Genomic DNA, 20,685 nt, shown 5'->3' with positions numbered 1-20,685 from the left:
GGTTTGTCCAGATGAGAGACATGAAGAAGAATGATTGACATATAGTTTGAATGGATGGATGCCTGGATCATGGTACTATCTGACTCTTAGATAGCATATGTGTATCTAGAGAGAGTAGACGGTCACTGGATGAACTAAGTGTTACTTTGAAGAGCATGCAACACCGCACCCGCACGTCCTTCCCAGTGTAGGAAAAGAAGTTGTAATTTTGTCCGAATACAACCATGAATAGTAGCAGTAGTTTGTATTGCAAGCACAGCATATATCCGGCTATTACGATAGCCTCCCACTACCTCTGTTATTAAGTGCAGTAGAACTCGGTCATTCATGTGTGTATGTATCACTGTTCACTCAATAAAAAGCAAAGCACCTAAAGTCATCCCATATGTAAGCAAATACATACCATGTGCAGTGATAGATAATCAGATTATTTATCTTCTTCATTTTCCTTTTCTAGTATTCATTGGCACTGTAGGGTGAAAGTTAAATTAATTAAGCAGTAGCCCTTGTAACAGAGTATTCTCAGTGCCACCCGTAATAGAAAAGTAAGAGTATCACCACCTGCATGTACTGGACTGGTACAGTAACGCAAGTCTGTCTCACTCATCATGGCGGGCTTCTGTTTTTCTCGGGTGCAAGTTGACTGCGCTGGCATTATGCCGGCTTGCAGAAGTTAACGTACCAATTTTGCTAAACAAGAGAGAAGAAAAAGAATAAGACTGGTGTAGATTGTCATAGTCGACTCTAATGGAGTGAGTCCATAGTGCTCCCACTAATGTTAGAGCAAGGGTGAAGAAGTGGGAGGTTAGATAGACACTGGCCACAATAGTTATGTACTGTGCTTGCAAGTTGCTATTTCTACTGTGAGACAACTTTCTGCTGAATCATTTTGTGTTAATCTGAAAGTGTTGCGTGCTTATCTAGGATCCTGATCGATACTGTGACCTTACGCCCCTATTCGGCTATAAATCCATTTATTCCCTATATTGGCATAACCGTTCAAGTGTAATATTCAGTAACTCATCTCTGGCCTCACACGAACAGAGCCACATTCCAGAATAGCTTTCTCTGCCACTTCCTTTGCAACCAATTAGTGCAATGACAGAGCAGAAGTCACTATCTGAGATTCCTAGATTAACACTCCGAGTTCTTCAACAAGATAAAAACTCAGCAAACCTGGAAATCCCCGCTTGCTGTGTTTTGATTAGTAATAGAACTCTAATGAGCAACTGATAAGCGATCACTTCCTAGTGACATCTATATTGACGTCTTATGTCCAGCAAACTTACGTCAAATAAGGCACCTTTCAGGTATAAATATTACCAACGTTGCCTTAAGCAAACGCTGTCTGCTGCTGCTGTTTACGCTAATGCCATCGCTGATGCTGCCAGCTATCTCGCTGCTGCTGAAGAAGCTGTCATGCTGAAGATATCATAGCTGCTATCGCTACTGCTATCGCTGCTAACTAGCGAAAGATGGTGTGGTGAACCTAGGAGCTGAACAGCCGTCCCCTGCAAAGAGCCCAGCAGATGCAAGCTGCCCGCGGACGCTGTCCCCCCTCCTCCTCCTCGACGCGCTGAAGAGAGACGCTGTCTTTCTCCTGCCGAGAAATTCAGCTCCAGCGTTTCTGGTCTACCCTTGCGGGTGACTGGGATACCGAGTTTCCCTGAAGGAGCTACCAGACCTCCATCATTCAATTCAGAGGTATGGTGTTGACTAAACCCTTAGTGAGAATTCTTGAAGCAAACCTTGGCAAAACCAACTTAACTTAAAGCTACTTACTTACTCCCCTTCCAAGTATTAGGCTTAGGTCAGGTACACTGGGGTAGGCGTAGTTAGAAGCACCAGTTGAGTATTTTAGCCTAATGTATATATGACTGTATATATGTTTTATTACTTTTAAACCATTGTATGGCTAAGAAACCATATCAATGCTTTTACAGTATTATTTCGCAATACTTATCTTACTGTACGTACCTTTTTATCATAACAAGTCTTGCAATTGTGGCAATACATTTCTCTTGTACGAGAAGAAAGACTGTTCAATAAATGTTAACCCTTTATTGACAAACGCCCGTCTCTCTATTCTCTACATATTGTGAAAGTAATCTGCACTAACCTGACTGAGTAAAATAACTGTCTATTGTTTCACACGACCCTAGAGATTGACTCTTGATCTGAGGAGCGAAGTTGTCATGTTGCACGGTTGTTGGAAAACTGAATCCCTTCTTGTCTGTGCCAGGGAAGCTGATCACTTCCTATTTCAGTCAAGAAAGTTTCCAGTGACCTCTGAGCTAGTTGGTAACAAACCCAATTAAGTTTAGCATAGTCAGTAGAGGCCTGGAAGATCCGCACTTCTACGTCGATACTACTGTTTATGTTATTCCAATGCGCAGGGCCTATTGGGAAAATAGGAACTACACTACATGGCGCCCAACGTTTGGTAAGGCGATAAACTAACGCAAGACGTTAAAGTAACTCAGTCGTGCATATTTCACACATACCCCTTTCTCCCGTAAATACTCCAATAGACGTCTGGAGTGGGTGAAAGGTTAAAATCCGCCCAAACTCAGTAGGAAGAGATTCCTATGTAAAGCTCTGGTTTATTCAACGTTGAAGGATACAGTGTTCCAAAATATTGTGCACCTAATCTTTGTCTCCTTGGAGACCAACTCTGCAAAACCTGCATTTATACAATGCCAGGAGAAAACGGAACCACTGGGGCCGCAGCAGATGCGACTTAGCAGGATCCCGACGACACGGTACCGGGTGCAATAATCATCCCGGCACATTTAAGAAAATCTATAAAGTTAAAACTTATAGAGAACGGACTGACACCACAAGGTGGTACAGTAATTTTCGTGATAGAGGCACACGAATATCGGCAGACAGAGGTATTCTATTCATGGATAAACTTTCCAGCGGCAAACGCTAGAACAAAAGAGTTTCACTATTACAAAATAGAGAAACCTCTGGAAGAGTACGACCCTTTCGAGGAGACTGAAATCCTACTAAAATTCCAAGAGCACCTGCTCTGGTTTAATGGCGCCCTAAAACATAATGATCATATTACCAGGCTCGGTCCACTAGGTAGACCAGGAGCAACGTGGCCGGTTCTAGCCAGCTACACACCACATCCGGACATTGCAAATATGTCTAGAGAAGAGCTGTTAGTACAGCTAAAAACACTTATAAAAATACATAGGCAATTAGTCCAATATGTAATGCGGACTGCAACAGTCCAACCAGTTGTTAATGTACCACAGCTGACCCCTCATCTGGGGAACACTAATAAAATTACACCACAGAACATACAGTCATGTCTTGGTAAAACACCCGTAAAACTGGAACAAATTCCTTTCTGGTTAGCACAGAAAATCACTCAAATAGAGGCAGTATTTCCTGATACTACCCCTATTGAGAAACACAGAATCTTGACAATCTGCCTTCCTATGGGAATCGCACCACACGTGGAGGACTGTGACACTTGGGGTACAGTCTTTGCTTCCATTTACACAAAAACACATGGTGTTCCGTCTATGGCGGTAATACCAGAAGTGCTAAAACAGATTCAAAATGAATACGGTCCAAAGCCCGCTTTAAATCTTGGTATGAAATTACTGAAAGACTTCAAGCAGGTCTCGGCTATATTATTAGCCAATATAAAAGGAGAAGCAGCATCTGTGGCGATCCGCCAGAAGTTGAAGGAAACAGATATAAAAGATCAGCCAGTTGAGCTTGCCAAAATCATAGAAAAATGCTATGAAGAATTAGGTAGAGACAGCTTGGGTGGGAAACCAGTAAAGCCCCAACTGCTCGAAAATCCTGAAAAATTATTTATTAAAACTAATTCAAACTCTCCTAAAAAGAGCTGGGATGGAAATAAACAATCCACTCCCAAGGAAAAAGTTTTCCAGTCCAGAGGAAGGTCTCCTCGACGGTGGGAAAGAACTCCGACTCGAGAACACCAGTCTCCCCAGAGGGAGCCCTCTGAGAAAAGATATAACCTTAGAAATAGGGATAATCTCAAAAAACCTGATAGATATCAAAGTATTGATACACGTCCCTCTCGATCTTTTTCGCAGAAATCGGAAAGAAGAGGACGGTCAGACCCAGGAGAGCACACCAAATCCAAAGACAAGGAACCTGCTCAGAGTAAAAAATCTCAATTTCCAAAAAAGAAGGTAGCCAGTATTAGAGTAATCAACAATGCCGAGAATACTGAGGACACAGTTGAAAAACGGGGAGTGGGCATTGACAATGTTGGACAGTGCAGCAGAAATCAGTATAGCGCGCAAGATCCTGATGAGTCATCTGGAGACAGTGGACACGAATGAATACATTCAGGTTGAAACTGCCGACACCAGACTTAGCGAGCCCCATAAGATATACAAAACAACATTGCGTATAGATGGTGATAAGACTAGGAAAATAAGAGGTCTATTTTGGGATAAGCTCTCAAAAGGCTATGATATTCTCTTAGCTGAAAAAGATTGGCCCCCAGAGTTTGTCAGGGAGTGCCCTCATGGCGAAGAAGTGATTATGCCTGCCTTCTCGAATCACATTCCGATTAAAAAAAAATATACTTATGCAAGGAAATGGGCAGTAGCCCAGGCACCGGCATTATATAAAAATCATGTAGGATGGGATGAGGACTCACCTCCTCACAAAATCCAGTTAAAAAGTGAACCAACTGCCCAACGGCAGTATCCCATTAAGCAAGAAGCTAAAAAACAAGTCAGGGAGATCTTAGATCAACTTGAATACCAGGGGGTGATTGAAACATGCACCTCTCAAATGAACAATCCTTTGTTTCCTGTCTCCAAGCCAGACAATTCATATCGTCTAGTTTTGGACTACAGACATCTTAATGCATGTTGCAAAACTTTTGCAGTACAAAACTCGCATAGTGCAGCCCTAATGAATAACATAGTTAGGAAAAAATATAAAACGACATTAGACATATCTAATGGTTTCTTTTGTCAAAACATTGCACCGGAAAGTAGATATTTGACCGCTTTCTCTGCATTTGGGTCGCAGAAAAAATTCTGTCGACTCCCACAGGGGTTCAAGAACAGCCCAGGACTATTCTCAGCTAGAGTAACAGAGTTACTACAAATATATGATGATGAGGCATTATCTTATGTAGATGATATCTATCTCACAGACGACGACTTGGATACTCACTTGAAAAGAGTGAACACCATTATACTTGGGTTCGCAGCAGAGGGTTACAAATTCAACTTTAAAAAGTCACGAATTGCCCATCTGACAGTACTATTCTTAGGGTACGAATTATCAAGTGAAGGAAAAAGCCTAGCGGACAACTTCTTAGAGAAGTGCGCTGTACTCCAAGCTCCAAAAACGCTGAAGAATTTACAATCCATACTAGGTTTTCTGAATTTCGGAAGAACGTACATTCTAAATTACGCAGAGAGGGTTAAACCTCTCTACGAACTAATTAAACCTGATTTTAAACAAATCAATTGGACTCAAAAACACACAGAAATTTTGAGATCACTGCAAACAGACATGTTATCTAAAACAAAATTAGATGCACGTGACAACACACGCGATCTTGTAATCCGAGTCATCCCAGGAAGATGCGGATTCACGTACCTAACCTCTAATGAGGGAGAAAAGGTACCAACAGCATACAAATCACATTTGTACACAAAGGCTGAAATAAAATTCAGTTCAACTGAGAAAATTCTAACTGCGGTTCAGACTGCTGTAGCAAAAGAAAAGCCCCTAGCACAAGGTAAACGCATAGTAATCGTAACACCTATACCGGCTTTAGAAGCGGTAACTAAAGCAAGCATTCCTAATGCTAAAGCTTTGCATCCGAGATGGATCCAGTGGGTTAATTCTCTTGCTGCAACAGACGTAGTTTATGAATTTGATCCTAACTTAAAAACACAGGAATTTTTACAATATGAATATGAATGTCCTCTGCCAATTGAAATCCTGCCTCTCGAAGAATACAGAAGTATTATATATACTGACGGATCAGCACAACCCGCAGTTGGGGGTAAGCAAGCTTACAGTGCTGCGTGCGCGATTGTTAAAGGTCGCTGGCACAAAGGTAAATTTAGACCAATGGTCACCAAAACACAATCTCTAGGAGATTGCTCGGCTCAACGAGCTGAATTAGTAGCATTTAAGATGGCGCTAGAAAATACCGATCGCGAATTCCCCACACTAATAGTGTGCGATTCTTTTTATTGCGTACAATCTTATAATGAATACTTGCAGAATTGGGTGGAAAATGGTTTCAAAGATGCAAAAGGTGGCACAATAAAGCATAAAATGCTTTGGGAACAGGTAGTTCTTTTACAGAAAGAACTACAAAAGACTCACGTGATACACACACTGAGTCATCAACGTGATGGCGTTCACATTGCAGGGAATTCATTGGCTGATGAAGCCGCGAAGGCAGCTGTGCAAACGGCTTCCGTAGCTGCGATAACTCGGTCACAAACAAAAATAGACAGCGATATTCTACAAGCTGTCAGAAAGAAAACACTCCCAAAAGGCTTTCCAGAAAAGTACTTGTACTTAACAGATACGAATAATGTTCCTTTTGCTCGAATCCCTGGAGTGGGGGATAGGGTAATTCCAAACATGGAACACAGGTTAGGACTAATCAAAGCGGCACACAAAGGGCTTGCTTCTGCACACGCTGGTGTTTCCGCAACAATATCACTATTAAAACAGAGATATTGGTGGCCTCGCTTGAGGATACAAACTAAAAAGTATGTATTAGAATGCGATATATGCCAAAGGATAAAAGTATCAACAGTAAAACGACCAGCAAAGACACCCCTTCTTATCTCGGATAAACCATTTGCATGTGTTTACCTGGACCACTGTGGTCCCCTACAAAGGGACGGCAACTATAGATATATCATGGTAGCAGTGGATTCCTGTACGAGGTTCATATGGATGTGGCCCCAGCGCTCGGCTGACGCTAGAACGGTTATAAAAGATCTGCGAGTCTTTATCGGCACATGCGCAATTACCACGTTTCATTCTGACCAGGGTCCTGCTTTTAGCTCTCGAGCTTATAAGGAGGCCATGGCCAGCTTGGGAATTGGGTTGCGGTATTCTTGTCCGTCGCACCCCGAAGGGAATAGTGTGGTTGAAAGAAAAAACCGGGACATAAAGCGATCTATAACAGCAAAGGTATTAGGTTCAGGCGCTGGGTGGGTCAAACATCTAATAAGTGTCCAGACCAGTCTTAATAACTTGCCAAGAAATTCTCTAAAAGGTTTCAGCCCATACGAACTATTGTTCGGAATTAGAATGAACATTCAGGACCCCGATAGTCAGATATCAGTGGTACAAGAAAAAACAACAGACTTTGACATCAAAGATCGTTTGGCTGTTTTACAGGAACTGAATGAAACAAGAAAATCCTTAAGCATAATAAAGTTAAAACAACAGCCATCTACCACTGACCAGGCACCACAAGCAACAGCCCCAGCAAGGCCTGTCTGGATTCCAAAGATTGGGGATCTAGTCAGAGAAAAAATCGCGGTGAAGAAGGAATTTGGGCCTTCTTACAGAAAAGCAGTACCTGTCTTGGCAGTCACCGGAACAAGATCAGTTGTACTACCGCCCCTTGCTGGTAAAAAGGAGAACAGAGTCGTGTCTATCGACCTGGTAAAACCACAAGCATGTGGCCTATAATCAACAGTAGGCCCAGTGGACTCCCAAGAAACAACAGAATACCCAAACTTGCAACAATCCAAGAGGTTCAAACTGAAAGACTAATCACATTCGATCAGCCTGCAGTGCACAGAGAAGGACTATGCAATAATGCCATGGAACTCGTGCCTCTTGAGACACAGATTGAAACAGTTCGTCAAGAAACACCGGTCTACAACAATGTGGCATCAGAAAATGCTACCGAAAGACAGATTGAAACAACAATCCCAACAATTGACAGAACTGCCTCTGGTTATTTCATCAACTTCGACAACTTCTCTGAAGATCAAAACGACCCCGAAGTGATGCCAGAAACAAAAAATTATTCTAAAGAAAATAGAACAGGACTCCTTCAACAAATCAAAGAATTATATCTGGATTCACCGTTGATTGAGCATTGGATTATTTCAGGGGTATTCATACTCCTACTATGCCTAATTTTAGCTTTAATTTTAGGAAAGTTTATTACAATTGAATGGACACAGCAAGTCAGAACATCAACCTAGTCCTCAAACCACACAGATCATCCCACGTGAAGAAAAGAGAACTGTCAACAGTAAATGTCACAGCAATTCCAATACCTGGTGGGGTAGTATGGGAGAAAACTGACTATGAGATCTATGGTCCGGTCGAAATCCTGAAGTATCCTCATCAACTGAAGGTTTCCTTAAGTGACTTTGTAAAACCTAGTACATTCTCTGATGATTGGGACTTTAACAGTATTAATGACATGATGTCTGATTTAGTAATGTCAGCTAGATTCACAGAACATGATTATTTACAAGGTTCATCTAGTTATGAGCAATTATTCTGCTACACACATTATGGTGACCATTACTTGCATAAATCTGCACAGCCTAGAAATGTTTTTATGTATAATCAATGGGAACATTGTGCTACACCACCTAAAAGCAGTTCTAAAGCATTTTTTGAGAAATTCAAGTACTTCTCAGGGTTTAACACCAGTGATGCTGAAACGTTTTATTACAAACTATTAGACAAAACAGGAATGAAAACAATGCTGACAAATTCTAAATTGATATATTCAGAAGCATTTTATGAAAAAATGATGACATTTGGTTTTGATTATTGGAAAAATAACATTGAAACGAAAACAATTTGGGGTACAAAAGATTGGCAGGTACAAGGCCTTGAAGCACTATTCAGAACCTGCATGATACCAGAACAAATGATGTTTTTAAATGACACAATACACCAAACATCCTGTCTTGGCCTAGCTAAGATCAAAGACCTTAACAAACCGTCTATTCCAAAGCCAATACCTGAAAATACAACTACAGATATTGAGTTAGACGTCTCACAAATTTTACATTTTAACAGAACACATCCTGATTGGAAAAAGTGGTTAATCTGGCCTACTGACACAAACAACTGTCAAGATAGATTCCTGAATAAAACACAGGGGTTAAAAATGACCAGATAAGACCCTAGATACTCCCAGAGACAACATCCAGGGATAGTAACAACATACAGTGTAGGGAAACTCTGCCTCGAATGGCTAACGAATGGCTAACATTATCCACACTGGCTGAAATTAAGCAACACTTGTCTTTACTAAAAGATGGTGCTGATTTGCGCGATTTCATTCTTGGACCACGCAAACAGCGTCAAAAGCGTTTCATAGCGACCAGTATCTATGCTGCGTACAACGAGGCTTGGAAAGTCACACAAATTGAAACAGCTGAAAAAATACGAGAAATTGATCGTATTAATTTGGAAAAATTACTTTCTGTAGTGGACAATGGGTTAATGACTCTGTCCTCCAGAATATATTTGTTGGACAATATTGTATCTTCTGCCTTTGACATAATAGACAGAGACTTGCTAATGTTACAGCATGACCAATCTCAATTACGTTCTATTGTACAATTGGGCTGGATGCTGCAAAATCTTCGTTCAGGCTATGTGCCTTGGCGTTTAATAAACACAACGTCATTATTTTCCATTTTTAACCTTACTGATAAACAAATCAGTTTGGCACAGAAAGGAGCAGACTATACAATCCTGAGCATCGAAAAACTTGAGAGATTACCATTGACAATGTCAGAGAGTCCTGTCATTGAATGGATAATACACGGAATTATCACAATTCCGATAACAACTTTCCGATTTAAAAAGTGCCTTGAATACATACCTACTGGCCAGTATGAACGATTGGGTAAAGGATACATAAAATCAGAATGGAAATTACCATACACACATTCTTGCTATAGTGACAGCGACAAAAATGTATTTCTTAGTGGTGAAAATTGTAAACATTCCCTAAGCGGTATACTTTTGTGCCAGGGTATTAATTTACACGGAGCCTGTGAAGGAAATTCTAACAACCTTTCATGCCACCAGCTTGTCACACCTGCAACTCAGATAGAGCCCTTCTTTATGCAACTTGCAAACGGGAGTTACATTCTTAGAACGGATCACAGATGTTATGGCCTTGTTCCAGGGAAAAGTTATCTTGTAAGAGTAACATCCATGGTCAAATGCTGTATGCAGGCATTGTTTCCGAGCGGGCCTGTAGACACAGAGACTCCCATCTGGCCTCATCTGAATCTCTATTCTATACGAATTGATACTTTAAGCAAAATGAAGTCTGTGCTTTTACAGACAACAGTGCCCATAACGTCATCAAAAGAGACGTATGATCTTCTAGTTGCAAGGACAGCTACGGAGGTTCATGACCTTTTATCAACAAATTGCCCCGTGCATTTCGTAGAAATGTTGAGCCAACTCCTTAACATGTCTAGTGCCACAGGCATTCCAGGCATATTTAAGACGATTTTTACGGGACTGCTAACACCATTTCAAGCAATTCTGGGAATCGTTCCAAATTTTGTCCACTCTGTTTTTGGCGGCATACCCTTATTTTTGGGACTTGTAGCAGGGATTTTATTTTTGACCCTCCTGCTTCGTTATGGCAAGCCAAAGCTCCGACATAGCTCCCATGGGAATAGAAGAGACAATCCTAGCAATGCGCTACCAGGACAGGATAACTAACGTCCTTGGATTGGCCAGGCTGAGAGATCTAAACATGACCTGGTTCCTTTCATTCAGACCTATATGGCAGAACTGTATCTTACCGGTACTTCGATGTATGCTATGCGGAGATGAGTGCGTGTTGGACATCTGTCTTTCACTTCCATCAGCAGTACCAATGGACGTCGATACTTTGCTCAGTCCGATAACGGCTCACGCATTGTGTTGTCCCCAGCGGCTACCAATCCTGATGACGGCATTCGTTGAGACTCCTGTGCTTCGACTAGGTGGTAACAGTGGAGCAAGTGACAAAGGCTACATCACCAAGGTACGACCTTCTGTGAGCATTGCTGATCCCGACTATGATGACACCAATCATTCTCACACCTGCCAAGTTACAGCACTATCGAATTTGGTTGAACTGTCACCTGATTTTGTAGACCAATTCTTTGAGAGCCTGTCTGATATGATGTTCTCACCCGAACAGAAATAATAACTTTGGAGAAGCTTTCCGACACACAGCGTCCCATGAACTCTGAATTCTGCCTTCAGTTTTGAACAACAAAAACTGCTAAAAGCGTTGGAACTCTATTTCCCCGTTCAAGCATTAATTCTTTTGAATTGAACACTTTTTAATATTGACCCTTTTTTGGCACGAACACTTCTTTGCTTAAAGTAAAAACTATTCTTAGAGAACAGAAGCTTCAACTTCTATTTCTAAACACATCTAGAGACATAACAACCTTACACCAGCCTCTAGCACATTTATTGCAATGCATTTATATGTGATGATTTATCTCGCCCTTCTTCTGTTTCAGAGATATTTCATGTGTAATTCTTTTTGCATAATCGTTCATTGATTTCATATGCAATAATTTTTGAATGATTTCTATGCTTCAAAAACGTACAGTACCTATAATTTTGACGTATTACAATATACGCCTATTTCAAATGCATTTATGTATTTTGGGGTGGGCAATGTTACACATGCATCTTATTGCTCTAGTTTTAGTAATTTGATGGACATGAATTCGTGGAGTGGGTGTTGCGTGCTTATCTAGGATCCTGATCGATACTGTGACCTTATGCCCCTATTCGGCTATAAATCCATTTATTCCCTATATTGGCATAACCGTTCAAGTGTAATATTCAGTAACTCATCTCTGGCCTCACACGAACAGAGCCACATTCCAGAATAGCTTTCTCTGCCACTTCCTTTGCAGCCAATTAGTGCAATGACAGAGCAGAAGTCACTATCTGAGATTCCTAGATTAACACTCCGAGTTCTTCAACAAGATAAAAACTCAGCAAATCTGGAAATCCCCGCTTGCTGTGTTTTGATTAGTAATAGAACTCTAATGAGCAACTGATAAGCGATCACTTCCTAGTGACATCTATATTGACGTCTTATGTCCAGCAAACTTACGTCAAACAAGGCACCTTTCAGGTATAAATATTACCAACGTTGCCTTAAGCAAACGCTGTCTGCTGCTGCTGTTTACGCTAATGCCATCGCTGATGCTGCCAGCTATCTCGCTGCTGCTGAAGAAGCTGTCATGCTGAAGATATCATAGCTGCTATCGCTACTGCTATCGCTGCTAACTAGCGAAAGATGGTGTGGTGAACCTAGGAGCTGAACAGCCGTCCCCTGCAAAGAGCCCAGCAGATGCAAGCTGCCCGCGGACACTGTCCCCTCTCCTCCTCCTCGACGCGCTGAAGAGAGATGCTGTCTTTCTCCTGCCGAGAAATCCAGCTCCAGCGTTTCTGGTCTACCCTTGCGGGTGACTGGGATACCGAGTTTCCCTGAAGGAGATACCAGACCTCCATCATTCTATTCAGAGGTATGGTGTTGACTAAACCCTTAGTGAGAATTCTTGAAGCAAACCTTGGCAAAACCAACTTAACTTAAAGCTACTTACTTACTCCCCTTCCAAGTATTAGGCTTAGGTCAGGTACACTGGGGTAGGCGTAGTTAGAAGCACCAGTTGAGTATTTTAGCCTAATGTATATATGACTGTATATATGTTTTATTACTTTTAAACCATTGTATGGCTAAGAAACCATATCAATGCTTTTACAGTATTATTTTGCAATACTTATCTTACTGTACGTACCTTTTTATCATAACAAGTCTTGCAATTGTGGCAATACATTTCTCTTGTACGAGAAGAAAGACTGTTCAATAAATGTTAACTCTTTATTGACAAACGCCCGTCTCTCTATTCTCTACATATTGTGAAAGTAATCTGCACTAACCTGACTGAGTAAAATAACTGTCTATTGTTTCACACGACCCTAGAGATTGACTCTTGATCTGAGGAGCAAAGTTGTCATGTTGCACGGTTGTTGGAAAACTGAATCCCTTCTTGTCTGTGCCAGGGAAGCTGATCACTTCCTATTTCAGTCAAGAAAGTTTCCAGTGACCTCTGAGCTAGTTGGTAACAAACCCAATTAAGTTTAGCATAGTCAGTAGAGGCCTGGAAGATCCGCACTTCTACGTCGATACTACTGTTTATGTTATTCCAATGCGCAGGGCCTATTGGGAAAATAGGAACTACACTACAAAACAGCATTGGTTACAGACTATGTCTTTCTTTCTTCATATAGATGCTCCTTCCAAACCAACACGGAAGGAGCTGGCTAAAAGGGCCCGGCAACGGAGGCTGGAGGCCACTGTCGCTGAATATCGGAGGCTGGTGGCCCAGGAGGAGGAGGACACACAGAGTACGTCAACAACCTCCACGGCGACACGTGCATCCTCCTCCGCGCTCCCTGGGTCAGCCAGTCAGCGCAGCAGGTCTCCAGCGGTACGGGAGCCAGGGTACCACAGCCACCCGCCACCGCCAAGCAGCAAAGAAATCAGCTGCCCCCCACAGCAGTTGCAAAAACAGGATGCACCGCCTTTTCCTCAGGGTGTCCTACCTTGAGCAGGAGCTCCTCAACACCAAAACCCTGCTCGAGACCCTCCGCAAGGAGCATGCCGACCTGGCCCGAAAAGTCAACAGCAGCCAGCAGTAGGAGGAGACTGTCCCTTGCCCCTTTTTTAAAGACTTCTGGGGGGTTGGAATTGGGAGTTGGGTTTTCTACTTTTTTGGACTTCGTTTTCACGGACATTCGTTGGGGTTTGGGAGGGGGGTGGTTTGGGTCTTGCAGGAGATTATTTATGTTAGGGATATATAAATATACTTTAAACTTTATCTTAGCATACGTGTTTTTTACTGCTTTTGAGGCTGGTGGGTGGGGGTTTAACAGTCCTGAAACTTAAGTGGCATCTTAATTCAAGTTGTGTAAGTACTAATGGCCCAAATGTTTTCAAAACTAAGTGCCTGTCACAGAGTAAGTGAATTCAATAGTCCTAGGACCGTCAGTCTCTCGTCTCTCCTAATACTCCATTATACTACCTCCCCCCAAACGCTTATCTTACCTGTAATTTGTGTTTGGATTTAGGGCTAGGCACAGGACTGGCTGCACGGGAAATGGCGATTAAGGTTGGCAATCCTGGGCGGATGAAATGTCATCATTGCGGTGGTACTTGTGGTGTTACACAGTGGCAGTTGCAGCATCTGAAAAAAAAGAAAATTAAACCTTGTTTGTCCTTACCCTAGCATTAGAACGGTACGATAGAGAATATAGCAGGTGACAGTACACTAGAACAGTGCCACAATGTAGCCTAACAAATGAAAAAGTATTGAAAGTATAACTAGTACTTGCGTTGAATTTCTTTGATATTGGCTACTACTACAAGAAATAGTACTGAAGGTGAATGACACAGCAGCGTAATAATTTTCCATGTCTAGGAGGAGGATGTTCTTGATGGCCAATCTAGTTGATGGCGCACATGAAAATCTGCTTTCATTTGCCAACAGTGATTCAGTGTCAAGCTGAGTAAGAATATATCCTCAGATTCCTTCACCAGCCTGTTGCTATGACCTTCTCCTCCCCAGCAAGTGTGCGGAATTATTGCTGTTATTTAGTCACACATCAATCAAAACCACACAGCCCGGGGGAAGAGGGTTAGGGTTTGGAAAATGGATGGGAATGGGGTTTTTTGGGAAAGTTTTGTTGAGAGAAGAAAAAAAAAGCACAGCATGGACAAACAATAATTGAAGATAAACAAATCTTTGGGTACAAAGCTAACCATAAATCTTTTAAGTGACATAAAGGAAGTGCATGCACTACTGCATGCATGGTTACTGAAAAGTAACTAGTACTTTCGACAACCGTGAATGAAAGAATGCGACAGTAAAGGGCTGCAGTAATAATTATGCGTTTTCACTTGCCTATCTCTGCACTCAGAGAAACACTTCTTACATTAAATTAGATATAAAAAATAGCAGAAGTAAAACCTATATAATGGCTGTAGGGGTGAATTTGGAAGCAGAGATCAAAGAAATGCAGAGTCACACTCATAGAAGTTCACAGCAATAACATTACCTAAAAGTTAATTAGAAAAGAACGGATACTGTATCTGTATGTTGCTGTAGTTGTCCTGTTGAATTTGGTAAGTTGCATGCATCCAACCATTCCTCTTATTAGCGGGACTCCTCCATTCCATCTGACGCTCCGTCCATCAATGTTGGTGACCAGAAGACATACTTTCCACGGCCTGCCTGGGTGATGCTGAATTGCGGCTCGCTAATGTGAAGCCTGACTTCATCCTTTTTTCCCCATTGCACAGGCTGAAACCCGGCCTGTAATTATTGATGGAAAAACAGGAAGTGATATTAGAATACCACTGACAAATAAATATAAGGTATGTACGCTGTGTAGTGCAAAAAGTCACACTTTGAGTTTCCTAATAGACAGTACAATATTTTTGAAAGTGCGTACTCTGTCTGAGTCTCCTTTTGAAGGATAAATAAGTATGGGCGAATTAATTTAGCGGATCTTTCCCCTCAAGCTAGGTGTACTGTAAACTGTGTTTTAGAACAAAATTAGACCTTCCCAGCAGTGCTCCCAGACCTCTACTAAACCCAGTCGCAAAAATGTAGAAGACCCCCAATCAGATCTCCAAAAACGAGGCCTAGTAGAAAATAGTGACAAAACTTATATTGAAAGTAAAGTAGGCCCAAATCCCATCTTACCTACCATGGATTGTATTCAAACCACTTGCAAGCAAACAAAAGTATCCATACCGAGCATTGCTCCAAGACGCGCAACCCCCCCCACAAACAGCCCCCCACCCAAACACATGCAATACAATACTGCTAACCCTAACAAGCCCTAAGTTAAGAATAGTGGCAAACGCTTTCTTTAACTAGGCCTAATCTCCCCACTTTCCCACCATGGATTTTCTTCAAACCACTTGCACCCAAAATTACACATTCCCACGAGTGCTCTAAGACCCCAGAACTCAGTTGCAAACATCTAGAACAGCCCAAAACACATGCAATCCTGGTGCTAGTGCTAACCCTAACGAGCCCCAAGTTAATGTGCCAAAACGCTTTTCAGCATGGATTTTGTCCAAACCACTTTGATCCGGTATTAGACATTCCCAGCAATGGCCCCAGAACCCTGCAGCCACCCGCAAAAAAGCAGAACACCCCCAAACCGGCAAAAAGCAAAAGATAGGCCTACTACCTGGAATTCAGTCCAAATACGCTGTGCAGCTAGGCCCTAACTCCACCTTTCCACCATGGATTTCCTGAAAAACAAATGCAATCAACATTAGACTGTGCCAGCACTGCTCCCAGACCCCAAAAGCCACCCACAACAACCTAAAAGCACGCCAAACAGCACCCCCAAAGACAGGCAAGTGATCAAAAGAGCAAAATCTTTTTCTACTCGGATTTTCTCCAAACCATTTTTATCCGGGATTAGACCTTCCCAGCAATGGCCCCAGACCTGTCAACCCAGGCGGAAACAAGTTCAAGACCCACAACCAGCCGAAAAGCAAAACTACAAAAATGGGGACTTTGACATTTTCAGGCAAATTTCCAAAATCACTCCGCGCGCGCTCTGCAGCTAGGCCCTAACTCCCCTTTGCCACCATGGATTTGCTTCAAACCTCTTGCAATCAAAAGTATCCATACCCAGCAATGCACCCAGGCCCTAAAACCCACCCACAAACACCCGGAACCTCCCCAAACAGCACCTCAAAGACAAGCAAGTCAGCAAAAACGCAAAAAAAGGCACCTCCGATTTTGTCCAAACCACTTTAATCCGGTATTAGACATTCCCAGCAAAGGCCCCAGAACCCTGCAGCCACCCGCAAAAAAGCAGAACACCCCCAAACCGGCAAAAAGCAAAAAATGGGCCTACTACCTGGAATTCAGTCCAAATACGCTGTGCAGCTAGGCCCTAACTCCCCTTTTCCACCATGGATTTCCTGAAAAACAAATGCAATCAACATTAGACTGTGCCAGCAGTGCTCCCAGACCCCAAAACCCACCCACAACAACCTAAAAGCCCGCCAAACAGCACCCCAAAGACAGGCAAGTGATCAAAAGAGCAAAATCTTTTTCTGCTCGGATTTTCTCCAAACCATTTTTATACGGGATTAGACCTTCCCAGCAATGGCCCCGGACCTGTCAACCCAGGCGGAAACAAGTTGAAGACCCCCAAACAGCCAAAAAGCAAAACTACAAAAATGGGGACTTTGACATTTTCAGGCAAATTTCCAAAATCACTCCGCGCGCGCTCTGCAGCTAGGCCCTAACTCCCCTTTGTCACCATGGATTTGCTTCAAACCTCTTGCAATCAAAAGTAGCCATACCCAGCAATGCACCCAGACCCCACAACCCACCCACAAATACCCAGAACCCCCCAAACAGCACCTCCAAGACAAGCAAATCAGCAAAAACGCAAAAGAAATGTTGCCTCCGATTTTGTCCAAACCACTTTGATCCGGTATTAGACATTCCCAGCAAGAGCCCCAGACCCCTGCAGCCACCCGCAAAAAAGCAGAACACCCCCAAACTGGCAAAAAGCAAAAATGGGCCTACTACCTGGAATTCAGTCCAAATACGCTGTGCAGCTAGGCCCTAACTCCCCTTTTCCACCATGGGTTTCCTGAAAAACAAATGCAATCAACATTAGACTGTGCCAGCAGTGCTCCCAGACCCCAAAACCCACCCACAACAACCTAAAAGCCCGCCAAACAGCACCCCAAAGACAGGCAAGTGATCAAAAGCGCAAAATCTTTTACTGCTCCGATTTTCTCCAAACCACTTTTATCCGGTATTAGACCTTCCCAGCAATGGCCCCAGACCCATCAACCCAGGCAGAAACAAGTCGAAGACCCCCAAACAGCTGAAACACAAAGCTACAATAATGGGGAATTTGAAATTTTCAGGCAAATTTCCAAAATCACTCCGCGTGCGCTCTGCATCTAGGCCCTAACTCCCCTTTGCCACCATGGATTTGCTTCAAACCTCTTGCAATCAAAAGTATCCATACCCAGCAGTGCACCCAGATCCCAAAACCCACCCACAAACACCCGGAACCCCCTAAACAGCACCTCAAAGACAAGCAAGTCAGCAAAAACGCAAAACAAAATTCGCCTCCGATTTTGTCCAAACCACTTTGATCCGGTACTAGTCATTCCCAGCAATGGCCCCAGACCCCTGCAGCCACCCGCAAAAAAGCAGAACACCCCCAAACTGGCAAAAAGCACAAATGGGCTACTACCTGGAATTCAGTCCAAATACTCTGTGCAGCTAGGCCCTAACTCCCCTTTTCCACCATGGATTTCCTTAAAAACAAATGCAATCAACATTAGACTGTGCCAGCAGTGCTCCCAGACCCCAAAACCCACCCACAACAACCTAAAAGCCCGCCAAACAGCACCCCAAAGACAGGCAAGTGATCAAAAGCGCAAAATCTTTTACTGCTCCGATTTTCTCCAAACCACTTTTATCCGGTATTAGACCTTCCCAGCAATGGCCCCAGACCCATCAACCCAGGCAGAAACAAGTCGAAGACCCCCAAACAGCTGAAACACAAAGCTACAAAAATGGGGACTTTGAAATTTTCTGGCAAATTTCCAAAATCAACCCGCGCGCGCTCTGCAGCTAGGCCCTAACTCCCCTTTGCCACCATTGATTTGCTTCAAACCTCTTGCAATCAAAAGTATCCATACCCAGCAGTGCACCCAGATCCCAAAACCCACCCACAAACACCCGGAACCCCCCAAACAGCACCTCAAAGACAAGCAAGTCAGCAAAAACGCAAAACAAAATTCGCCTCCGATTTTGTCCAAACCACTTTGATCCGGTACTAGTCATTCCCAGCAATGGCCCCAGACCCCTGCAGCCACCCGCAAAAAAGCAGAACACCCCCAAACTGGCAAAAAGCACAAATGGGCTACTACCTGGAATTCAGTCCAAATACTCTGTGCAGCTAGGCCCTAACTCCCCTTTTCCACCATGGATTTCCTTAAAAAAAAAAAGCATTCAACATTAGACTGTGCCAGCATTGCTCCCAGACCCCAAAACCCACCCACAACTACCTAAAAGCCCGCCAAACAGTATACCAAAGACAGGCAAGTGATCAAAAGAGCAAAATCTTTTTCTGCTCGGATTTTCTCCAAACCATTTTCATCCGGGATTAGACCTTCCCAGCAATGGCCCCAGACCTGTCAACCCAGGCGGAAACAAGTTGAAGACCCCCAAACAGCCGAAAAACAAAACTACAAAAATGGGGACTTTGAAATTTTCTGGCAAATTTCCAAAATCACCCCGCGCGTGCTCTGCAGCTAGGCCCTAACTCCCCTTTGCCACCATGGATTTGCTTCAAACCTCTTGCAATCAAAAGTATCCATACCCAGCAGTGCACCCAGACCCCAAAACCCACCCACAAACACCCAGAACCCCCCAAACAGCACCTCAAAGACAAGCAAGTCAGCAAAAATGCAAAAAACAATTCGCCTCCGATTTTGTCCAAACCACTTTGATCCGTTATTAGACATTCCCAGCAATGGCCCCAGACCCCTGCAGCCACCCGCAAAAAAGCAGAACACCCCCAAACTGGCAAAAATGGGTCTACTACCTGGAATTCAGTCCAAATACGCTGTGCAGCTTGGCCCTAACTCCCCTTTTCCACCATTGATTTCCTTAAAAACAAATGCATTCAACATTAGACTGTGCCAGCATTGCTCCCAGACACCAAAACCCACCCACAACAACCTAAAAGCCCGCCAAACAGTACCGCAAAGACAGGCAAGTGATCAAAAGAGCAAAATCTTTTTCTGCTCGGATTTTCTCCAAACCACTTTTATCCAGGATTAGACCTTCCCAGCAATGGCCCCAGACCCGTCAACCCAGGCGGAAACAAGTCGAAGACCCCCAAACAGCCGAAAAGCAAAACGACAAAAATGGGGACTTTGAAATTTTCTGGCAAATTTCCAAAATCACCCAGCGCGCGCTCTGCAGCTAGGCCCTAACTCCCCTTTGCCACCATGGATTTGCTTCAAACCTCTTGCAATCAAAAGTATCCATACCAAGCAGTGCACTCAGACCCCAAAACCGACCCACAAACACCCGGAACCCCCCAAACAGCACCTCAAAGACAAGCAAGTCAGCAAAAACGTAAAAAAATTTTGCCTCCGATTTTGTCCAAACCACTTTGATCCAGGATTAGACATTCCCAGCAAGAATCCCAGACCCCTGCAGCCACCCGCAAAAAAGCAGAACACCCCCAAACTGGCAAAAAGCAAAAATGGGCCTACTACCTGGAATTCATTCCAAATACGCTGTGCAGCTAGGCCTTAACTCCCCTTTTCCACCAAGGATTTACTTAAAAACAAATGCAATCAACATTAGACTGTGCCAGCATTGCTCCCAGACCTCAAAACCCATACACAACAACCTAAAAGCCCGCCAAACAGCACCCCAAAGACAGGCAAGTGATCAAAAGCGCAAAATCTTTTTCTGCTCCGATTTTCTCCAAACCACTTTTATCAGGTATTAGACCTTCCCAGCAATGGCCCCAGACCCGTCAACCCAAGCTGAAACAAGTCAAAGACCCCCAAACAGCCGAAAA

General features: G+C 43.2%; 1 protein-coding gene across 6 annotated transcripts in view; it reads left to right on the top strand.

The window, feature by feature from the left end:
- The window catches only part of LOC147703574 (membrane-spanning 4-domains subfamily A member 4D-like), a 640,133-nt gene that overhangs the window by 499,575 nt on the left and 119,873 nt on the right, over positions 1–20,685 (top strand). The gene's annotated exons all lie outside the window — the stretch shown is intronic.

This window comes from Lissotriton vulgaris, chromosome 7 (genome assembly GCF_964263255.1).
Source record: "Lissotriton vulgaris chromosome 7, aLisVul1.2, whole genome shotgun sequence".
NCBI lineage: Eukaryota > Metazoa > Chordata > Amphibia > Caudata > Salamandridae > Lissotriton > Lissotriton vulgaris.
This window is presented reverse-complemented; position numbering and strand designations above follow the sequence as displayed.